The sequence below is a fragment of the Vombatus ursinus genome, unplaced genomic scaffold, assembly GCF_900497805.2.
Source record: "Vombatus ursinus unplaced genomic scaffold, bare-nosed wombat genome assembly UNPS02009835.1, whole genome shotgun sequence".
In the NCBI taxonomy this organism is placed as follows: domain Eukaryota; kingdom Metazoa; phylum Chordata; class Mammalia; order Diprotodontia; family Vombatidae; genus Vombatus; species Vombatus ursinus.
In genome coordinates this window covers 22,233,182-22,244,458 of record NW_020949613.1, presented here as the reverse complement: position 1 = coordinate 22,244,458, position 11,277 = coordinate 22,233,182, and positions in this window count along the sequence as shown.

The following is an 11,277-nucleotide window of genomic DNA, read 5'->3' as shown; positions in this document are numbered from 1 at the left end:
GAGGCAATTGGGGTAAAGTGACTTGCCCGGGGTCACACAGCTAGTAAGTGTTAAGTGTCTGAGGTCGGATTTGAACTCAGGTCCTTCTCACTCCAGGGCCACTGCTATATTCACTGCACCACCTAGCTGCCCCTATATTTTCATTTTTTTACAGATTTGGAAACTGAGGCTCAATGTAAGTGATGTATCCTCTTTCTCCAACACCATACTTCCTTCTCAATAGACTGCTCAGCAGATCCTCTATCCCCCCTGTACCATATAGTCTTTCCTGGTCTATTTCAGGAAAGAGAACTGAGCAGCTGAGACTCCAAAGTATTATTTACAAATAAAAGAAATTGGAAAGAATGGAGTGTACTCTTGGCTTGGGGTGGGAGCACCAGATTTTTTGATAATAAGTGAAAATATTTTGTCACGTTTAGGGGTATATCTCCTGAGCACAATGTGATTATTTCTAGAAGGCATTTGGCAAATACTTGTCTTGACTGACACTTTGAAATGATCAGTTAATTCCCCCAGTCTTATTTTGAACTAAATTTAAAGACAACGCTGAGTCAAATTTCCCTAAATGCAGACACTGTGCATGTAAGTTAGTTGGTTCTTCTAACTATTCAGTTATCTTTCTGTAACCTGAAGGTAGGAAAGTGTTTCAAATGGAATAGTGTAGAGCATTGGGTAGCAAGAAGCCTGGATTCTTCTGACTCTATGCTCCTGGAAAAGTCAGCTAACTTCTTGTAGGACTCAATTTCCTCATTCTTGAGACAATCTAACTGTCTGATTTCCAACCTTGCTTCACTACTACAAAATAAAATATGATATTAGATCAACTTTTCCACTTTTATTTGTCTATAAACTATAGCTATAGTTAGAAGGAAAAAGGTGAGGTAGAGGTAGTTTGTGGAGGTAGGGAGGAAAGAACCCCCAATCTATGGTTGTCCAGAAATCTTCATTCAAATTTCAGCTTTCTGGTTTGTTTTTTTTTTAACCAATACAGGTAATCTTTTTGAGTGTCTGCTTCCTTATTTGTTTATTTAAAAAAAAAAAAGGAAAGAAAGAGGCATGTATTAAGCACTTTTTATGTGCCAGGCACTATGCAGAGCAAAGAAAAGGTTCAAAGAAGAGGACTCTCCCCCACTGTTTCTGCTTTTAAGAAGCTTACATTCTAAGGAGGGAGACGTTTGTAAGAAATATTACAAATATTTACAAATATTTGCAAATATTTACCAATATTACAAAAATTTACAAATATTAATTGGGGGAGCCAAGATGGTGGAGTAAGAAGTAAGTCGCTCTTACCATCCCTCATTGACCTCTGAAAGCCCAGAAAATATCAATCCAGGAAAAACCCTGGAACAGCTGAATTAGAAGAAAGACAGGGTGCAGCAATCCAGTAGCCCAGGTGGGAAAGGCCCCTCTTGCCTTGGGAGAAGTAGAGCAGTACAGAATGAGAGGTGTCCCAGAAAGCTAGCAGAAAGCCTCATCTCAGTATACTGGGGAAGATCCTGAAAACCCAGGTGGTAGAGTAGACAAACACCAACACCAGGACCCACCAGTGCCTCTGTAAGGGCAGGGGAACCAGTGGAAACCAGCTCAAAAAACTATCACATGCCTCAGCATTCTATGGAAACCAAATTTCCTAGTGCTTCAGCAAAACTCTGGGAAGTGGTCCAAGGGGCCCCAGGCAGAGAAACATCCTGCAACATCCATCTGAAAGGAGCTGAAGAAAGCAAAAGGAAGGAAAGGTCTGGGTGAGCAGGCAACCTCCAGGGGCCACACTACCCAATCCTACCCCTAGAGTTCCAGTGTTGCTGATTCCAGCCCAACACCAGGTAAGCTGCCAGAACCCTACAGCCTCCAACTGCCAACATGGGAGGCCCCTGGGGCACACAAAGCCAGTGAGCAGGCCCCGGGCTCCCAATTCAAGAAGGTTGGGTCAGTGCCCCCTGCTCCCCAACAGGAGAGCTCAGTCTCTTTAAAGGCCAGGAAATAAGCAAACACCATGAGCAAAAACTATAGATACTTATGGGAACAGTGAAGATCAAGGCAGAAATTCTGAAGAGGACAACTTTGTCAACAAAACCACATCTGGAACCTCAGAAGGGAATGTGAACTGGTCTGAAGCCCAAAAAGCCTTCTTAGAAGAGTTCAAGAAGGATTTTGAAAGTCAAACAAGAGAGGTAGAAGAGCCTACACAGCATCTTTCAGGAAACTTTCAGGAAAACTCCCCTGAAGTCCTAGAACCAGAGGGTAAAATAGCCATAGAAAGAATCCACCGATCACCTCCTGAAAGAGATCCCAAATTGAAAATGCCAAGGAATATAGTAGCCAAATTCCAAAATTACCAGGTCAAAGAGAAAATACTGTAAGCAGCCAGAAAGAAACAATATATGATGGAACTACAGTCAAGATTATGTAGGACCTTGCAGCTTCTACATTAAAATGTCATAAGGCGTGGAATATGATATTCCGTAAGGCAAAAGAGTTTGGATTACAACCAAGGATCAACTACCCGGCAAAAATGAGCATGATTTTTCAGGGGAGGAGATGAATATTCAATGAAATAGGGGACTTCCAAACCCTCCTGATAAAAAGACCAGAACTCAACAGAAAATTTGACCTTCAAATACAAGGGGTATACATAAAGGGAATGAGTATAAGTTGACTTTGATGTAATGATAAAAAAAAATCTAATCAAGTTGGTTAAATGTATCCAAGTAAGTAGATTAATCTGATCTAAGAAAATGTACTGAGAAGTTTAATGTCCCAGATATCTATAGAGATTTATATATGTACACATATCCATATATATCTCTCTATATACTTCTGTATATAGAACCTTGATGAAGTTGCCCAATGATTATGTAAATTAGACATTTTAGGAATTTTAAGCTTTCACATGATCATTTGGTTCATTTACTATTTCCTTTTTTTGTTGTTGTTGTTAAACACAACAGAACTTGAAATAAATAAATTTTGGTCTTTCTTTTTAAAGATTATTAAAAAAATAAATGTGCATATATTGCTCTCTGTGGCACACAGCTTTCACAACACTACAGGATATGATCTCAGTGTAGTACATATAAAAACTGCACATTGATTTTCCTTGAGTGCTTTATACTGTTGAACTACAAATCCATGTAAAAAAAATTAACAATGTTTATATATAAAACTTTGTTGCTTTTGATTTTGTGTTATTGTGCACAGAAATGTGTGCAGTAAGTTTTTGCATGTGTTCAAGTAAAAAAATACAGTTGCCTTGCAAGTTAAGTGCTGCTTCAATTCGTTGTTCATGCTGGAAATTTTTTCTCCCCATGGAATGTAAGTAAAATTGAGTGTTTGTCACCAATAAATGGTCATACTAAAAAAAAAAAAAAGAAAGAAAGGAAGGAAGAAAGAAAATGTACTGAGAGAAAAGGAAAGGAGGAGGCAGTCAAGGGTAGATTACATTACAGGAAAAGACACAAAAATCTATTACAGTAGAGGGAAAGAAGGGAGGCAGATGAGCATTGTTTGAATCTTACTGTCATCAGATTTGGCTCGAGGAGGGAATAACATAATCAGTTGGTATAGAAATCTAACTTGCCCTATAGGCAGTAGGAGGGAAAAAAAGGAAAAAAAGAGAGGGGAGATAGAAGGGAGGGAAGAAGTAAGTAGTAAGGGTTAAGGAGAAGAAAAGGGAGGGGGCTAAGGGAAGGGATGTGGGACTGAGGGAGGCAGTGGTCAAAAGCAAAACACTAGTAAAGAGGGAAAGGGAGAAAGGAAAAAGAAAAGCATAAATGGGGGGAAATAGGATGGAGAAAAAGACACAGATAGTAATCATAACTGAATGTAAATGGGATGAACTCTCCCATAAAACAGAAGCCGATAGCAGAATGGATTAAAAACCATAATTCTACAATATATTGTTTACAGAAAATTATAGACCAATTTTCCTAATAAATATGGATGCAAAAATTTTAAGTAAAATATTAGCAAATAGATTACAGCAGCTTGTCACAAGAATAATACACTGTGACCAGGTAGGATTTATACCAGGAATGCAGGGCTGGTTCAATATTAGGAAAACTATCAGCATAATTGATCGTATCAATAACAAAACTAACAGAAACCACATGATCATCTCAATAGATGCAGAAAAAGCTTTTGACAAAATACAACACCTATTCCTATTAAAAACACTAGAGAGTATAGGAATGAATGGAGCCTTCCTTAAAATAGTAAGTAGCATCTACCTAAAACCTTCAGCAAGCATCATATGTAATGGGGACCAGATAGAAGCATTTCCAATAAGATCGGGGGTGAAACAAGGATGTCCATTATCACCACTGTTGTTCAATATCATACTGGAAACATTAGCTTTAGCAATAAGAGAAGAAAGAGAAATTGAAGGTGTTAAAATAGGCAAAGAAGAAACAAAGCTGTCACTCTTTGCAGATGATATGATGATGTACTTAGAGAATCCTAGAGAATCAAGTAAAAAAAACTACTTGAAATAATAAACAACTTTAGCAAAGTTGCAGGCTATAAAATAAACCCACATAAATCATTGATGCATTTCTGTATATTACCAACAAAGCCCAACAGCAAGAGATAGAAAGAGAAATTCCATTTAAAGTTACTGTAGACATTAGATAATATTTAGAAGTCTACCTCCCAAAACAAACCCAGGAACTATATGAACACTATTACAAAACACTTTTTACACAAATAAAGTCAGATCTTAAGTCAGATGGAAAAACATCAGTTGCTCATGGGTAAGCCGAGCTAACATAATAACAATGGCAATTCTACCTCAGCTAATTTACTTATTCAGTGTCATACCAATCAAACTACCAAAAAGTTACTTTATAGAGCTAGAAAAAATAATAACAAGATTCATTTGGAATAACAAAAGATCCAGAATATCAAGGGAACTAATGAAAAGAAATGCAGGGGAAGGTGGCCTAGCCATTCCAGATCTTAAATTGTATTATAAAGCAGCAATCATCAAAGCTCTTTGGTACTGGCTAAGAAATAGAATGGTGGATCAGTGGAATAGGTTAAGTATGCAAGACACAGTAGTCAGTGACTATAGTAATCTATTATTTGAGAAACCCAAAGACCCCAGCTTCTGGGATAAGAACTCACTCTTTGACAAAAACTACTGGGAAAACTGGAAAAGAGTATGACAGAAGCTAGGCATAGATCAAAATCTCACACCATATACCAAAATAAAGTCAAAATGGCTTCATGATTTAGATATAAAGGCTGATACTGTAAACAGACTGGGAGAGAAAGGAATAGTTTACCTATCAGATTAATGGAGAATAGAATAATTCATGACTAACCAGGAGATAGGGAACATTATGAAATGCAAAATGGATAACTTTAATTACACTAAATTGAAAAGTTTTTGCACAAAGCCAATGCAACCGAGATTAGAAGTAAAGTAGAAAATTGGGAAAGAATTTTTACAAACAGCGTCTCTGATAAGGGCCTCATTTCTAAAATATACAAAGAACTAAGTCAAATTTATAAGAATACAAGTCATTACCCAATTGATAAATGGTCAAAGAATATGAGTAGGCAGTTTTCAGATTAAAAAATTAAAGCCATCTATAGTCACACACAAAAAAATGCTCTAAATCACTATTGATTAGAGAAATGCAAATCAAAACAACTCTGAGGTACCACATCACACCTATCAGAATGGCCAACATGACAAAACAGGAAAATGATAAATGTTGGAGAAGATGTGGAAAAGTTGGAACACTAATTCATTGTTGGTGGAGTTGTGAAATGATCCAACCTTTTTGGAGAGCAATTTGGAACTATGCCCAAAGGGCTATAAAAATATGCATACCCTTTGACCCAGCAATAGTATTTCTAAGGCTGTATCCCAAAGAGATCATACAAATGGGAAAAACACCTACATGTACAAAAATATTTATAGCAGTTCTTTTTGTGGTGGTCAAGAATTGGAATTTGAGGGGATGCCCATCAATTGGGGAATGACTGAATAAGTTGTGGTATATGAATGTAATGGAATACTATTGTGCTATAAGAAATGATGAGCAGGCAGACTTCAGAAAAACCTGAGAAGACTTGTATGGACTGATGCTGAGTGAAGGGAGCAGAGCCAGGGGAACATTGTACACAGTACCAGCAATGACTAACGTTGACAGACTTAGCTCTTCTCAGCAATGCAAGGATCTAAGACATATCCAAAAGTCCAAATACTTGTCACTTACTAGCTGTGTGACCCCGGGCAAGTTACTTAATTCCAATTGCCTTAAAAAAAAAAATATATATATATATACACATATATATATATAATATGCATTATACATATGAAGTCATGCAAAACATATTTCTCTATTAGCCACATTCTGGAAAAAATAATTAAATCAAGGAAAAGAAAGAAAAAATGCTTCAATCTACACTTGGAGTACATCAGTTTTCTATCTGGAGGTGAACAACGTTTTTTATTATGAGTACGTTGGAATTGTGGTGGACCATTGCATTGATCAGAGTTATTAAGTCTTTCACAGTTGATTATTTTTACAATATTACTGTTACTGTGTACATTGTTCTCCTGGTTCTGCTCACTTCGATGTACATCAGTTGATATGATTTCCCACATTTTCTGAAACCATGCCCTTTGTTTCTTACAGCACAATAGCATTTGATCACATTCAAATAACATTTGATCACATTCATATCTTGTTCAATCATTCCCCAGTTGATGGGCATCCCCTCAATTTCTATTCTTTGTCACCACAAAAAGAACTGCAATAAATATTTTTGTACACATGGATCCTTTCCCATTTTCTTTGATATCTTTGGGGTACAGACCTAGCGGTGGTATTTCTGAGTCAAAGAGTATATATAGTTTTATAACTTTTGGGGCATAGTTCCAAATTAAGTCTCTAGTATGTTTACACTAATTCACAACACCACCTCCAGTGCATTAATGTATCTATTCTCCCATATCCCACCAGTATTTGTTATTTCATTTTCCTTTTCTGTTATCTTAATCAATTTGATGGGTGGCAAGTGCTACCTGAGAGTTGTTTTAATTTGCATTTATGTAATTATTAGTGATTCAGAGAATTTTTTGATCACTATATTTCTTTTTTTTTTTGTAAGGCAATTGGGGTTAAGTGACTTGCCCAGAGTCACACAGCTAGTGAGTGTTATGTCCATCTAGCTGCCCCTAGAGAATTTTATTTTTGTTTTTGTTTTTTGCTAGGTGATGGGGTTAAGTTACTTGGATCACATAGCTAGTAAGTGTCAAATGTCTGAGGCTGGATTTGAACTCAGGTCCTCCTGACTCCAAGGCCGGTGCTTTATCCACTGCACCACCTAGCTGCCCCTAGAGAATTTTTTAATATGACCATTGGTGGCTTTGATTTCTTCCTCTATAAACCTACACAAATCTTTAGCATTTCTGTGTTACCTCCTCTATAAACTGCCTGTTCATATCCTTTAACCATTTATCAATTGGGGAATGGCTCTTATTCATATAAACTTGGCTCAGTCCCCTATATATTTGAGAAATGAGACCTTTATCAGAGGAACTTGCTGCAATTTTTCTCCTCCAGTTTCCTGCTTTTTTTCTAATTTTGGCTGCATTAGTTCTGTTTATGCAAAAACTTAAAAAAAATTTATGGAATCAAAATTATCCATTTTATCTTTTGTGAATCCCTCTATCTCTTGTTTTGATATAAACTCTTTCCTTATCCATAGATCTGACAGGTACTTTCTTCCATGCTATCCTAATTTATTCATAATATCACCCTTTATATCTGAATCATGTACCCATTATGAAATTATCTTTGCATATAAGATATTGATCTATGCCAAGTTTCTCCCAGACTGCTTTCCAGTTGTCCCAGCAGTTTTTGTCAAATATTCTTGTTCAGATAACTGATATCTTTGGGTTTACAAACATTAGGATACTGTGTTCATTTGCTTCTGTATATTGTATACCTAATCTATTCCATTGACCAACCACTCTTATTTCTTATCCAATACCAAATTATTTTGATGATTATAGTTTTGTAGTATAGGTTGAGATCTGGTACTGCTAGACCCCCTCCTTCACTTTTTTTACCCCATGGATTGCTTTGATAGACTTGATCTTTTGTTCCTCCAGATGAATTCTGTTATTATGGCACTAAATAAATTAATTTAGGTTGTATTGTCATTTTCATTATATTGGCTCAGCCTACCCAGGAGCAATTAATATTTCTCCAGTTGTTTAAATCTATCTTTGTTTATGTGAAGAATGTTTTGTAATTGTGTTGATATAGTTCCTATGTGTGTCTTTTATACTATCTGCAGTTATTTTAAATGAAATTTCTCTATATTTTCCTGCTGAGATTTATTGGTAACACAGAAATGCTAAAGATTTGTGTAGGTTTATTTTCTATCTAGCAACTTTGCTGAAGTTGCTAATTATTTCAATTACTTTTTTTTAGTTGATTCTCCAGGGTTCTCTAAGTATACTTTCATATTATCTACAAATAGTACTAGTTTTAATTCCCTACCTTTGTGATGTGGATTAGGAAATAGATGTTTAGAAACTGAAAATTTTTAGAGGCAGCTAGGTGGTGTAGTGGATAAAGCACCAACCCTGAAGTCAGGAGAACCTGAGTTCAAATCCAGCCTCAAACACATAACACTTAGTAGCTATGTGACCCTGGGCAAGTCACTTAACCCTGATTGCCTCACCAAAAAAAAAAAAAAAAAGCGAAAGAAAAAAAAGAAACTGAAAATATTTGTTGCTGTTGTCATTCAATTGTGAACTCCATTTGAGGTTTTCTTAGTAAAGATACTGAAGTGTTTTGCCATTTCCTTTTCCAACTCATTTTACAGATGAGGAAACAGTCAAACAGGGTTAAGTGACTTGCTCAGGATCACACAGCTAATAAGTGTCTGAGGCTGGATTTGAACTCAGGAAGGTGAGTCTTTCTGACTTAAGACCCAGTGCACTATCCACTGTGCCACCTAGCTGCCCCTTCTTGGCAGCCAGACTCCCAAATATTTTATACTATCTTCAGTTATTATTATTATTATTATTTTGGTGAGGCAATTGGGATTAAGTCACTTGCCCAAGGTCACACCGTTAGTAAGTGTCAAGTGTCTGGTCTGCGGCTGGATTTGAACTCAGGTCCTCCTGACTCCAGATCCAGTCTCTAACCACTGCGCCACCTAACTGCCTTTTATCTGCAGTTATTTTAAATGAAATTTCTTTCCCTGTCTTCCTTCTGAGTTTTGAACTCACAAGGATGAGTCTTAATGACTCTAGGCCCAGCACTCTATCCACTATGCCATCTAGCTACCTTCAATAAAATTAGGCAGAGGGATAATGAGGATGAACAAGCACTGGGAATCAAACATAAAATCATAATTGAAAGGGTCCCCCAGCCAGTACATGTCAGAGATAGGACTTGAATTCAAGTCTATTTTTGCTTTTTCTTTATATCCTCCACTCATAGTACAATACCTACCTCCACCCTCCTATCCCATACCAATAGGATAATGCCTAGCCTATAGTAAGTGCTTAACAATATTTGACAATTGATAGATTAGTTGATGGGCTGATTCTTGACTTGAAGATCTCTGCCTTCTATCAATCCACTGCCACACTCTGCCCCTCATTTATAAAAGAAAGGTAATAACACTTGTACTGCCTACTTCACTCTGTTATGATCAAAGGAAATAGAACCAGGGAAGTCCTTTGTAACCATAAAAAAAAAAAATTGTCATCAGAGAGAATGAAGTCTTCAAGCAAACAAAAAAGGCCAGATTATCAATTAGAAGGGAAGTCAGTGTCCATCAATTTTAATCTTCAAAGTACCCATACAGAAAGGTTAATTAGGAAAATGAGATAATAATATTTAACACATAGGAGCTTTAAGGTTTGTAAAACACTTTAGAGACATTATCTCATTTGACTCTCATTAAAAGCCTCATTATAGGGAAGGAGGTGCTATTATTACTGTTGAGGTTTTGTAGATAAGGAAACAGTGGCTGAAACATGATAAGTGAGTTGCCCAGTTAGAAAAGGTGTTGAATCAGCCAGCACTCTGTCTACTATGCAACCTAATTGCCTCTCTTTAAAAAATGAGAGTTCATTTCCTTCCCTGAGTTAAACACACAGTATGTGGGTAAACTACTCTCAACATTTTGAAAACAAAATAGGGTGAAAAAACCCTAAGAAGCTGATGGAAAGTTGAGAAAAAGGGTGCTTAATCTTTGGTGAGCACCCTGATTCACCTATCTGGGCACTTTCAAGAAACTCTTACCTGGAACTCCTTCCACTAATGAAATCACAAGTGTGAGCAAAGACAACAAACAACGGCAAAATTTCCTCAAATATTCCTTTCCCCTTCCAAGTGTGAATTTTGAATCTTAAACAAACACTAAATTATCCTCAGTAATTCTCGTTTGATGAAATTCATCATCTAGAAAAATCTCAGTCAGGAGTTGGTCTATTTTTATTTCATTACCAAGGTGCTGTCTCCTCCTCTCTCTGAATTCTAGGCTTAAAAAAACAAAAACAAAAGTCTCATCCTACCAAGGATTTTGGGGCCGGGGGTGGGGAGGGGAGTTGATAGACCGAAAAGGAGAGAAGACAGTTTAGAGGATGCTTACACCAATTCAAGTTAGCAAATATTTCTTTACACCCCATGTGCTAACTGCTAAGATACAAAAATCAAAAATCAAATAGTCTCTGACCTCTGGGAACTTAGATATTATTGGCAGAAAACACTGTATAGATAAGAATATAAATAAAAATATATGCAGAGTAAATACTATTAGGGGGTTGAGGAGGAATCAGGAAAGGCCTACTATAGGAAATAACTGACATCTTAGCTGTGCTTTGATTCTCCAAAAGTCTCATGATAGGGGCAGCTAGGTGGCGCAGTGAATAGAGCACCTGCCCTGAGTCAGAAGGACCTGAGTTCAAATCCACCCTCATAAGCTGTTGACCCTGGGCACACATAAGGCTCACAAGCTGTGTGACCCTGGGCAAGTCACTTAACCCCATTGCCTAACCTCCCCCTCAAAAAAAAAAAACCAAACCAAAAAAAACGCAAAAGTCTCATGATGGAAAGTGCTATCCACATCCAAAGAAAAGAGCTATGGAGTTTCAATATAGATCGAAACATACTATTTGCTATTTTTTTTCTTGTGTCTTGTTTTGTTTCTTCTTTCTTGTGATTCCTCCTATTGGTTCTAATTCTTCTTTACAACATGACTAATGTGAAAATATGTTTAATAGGAATGTAT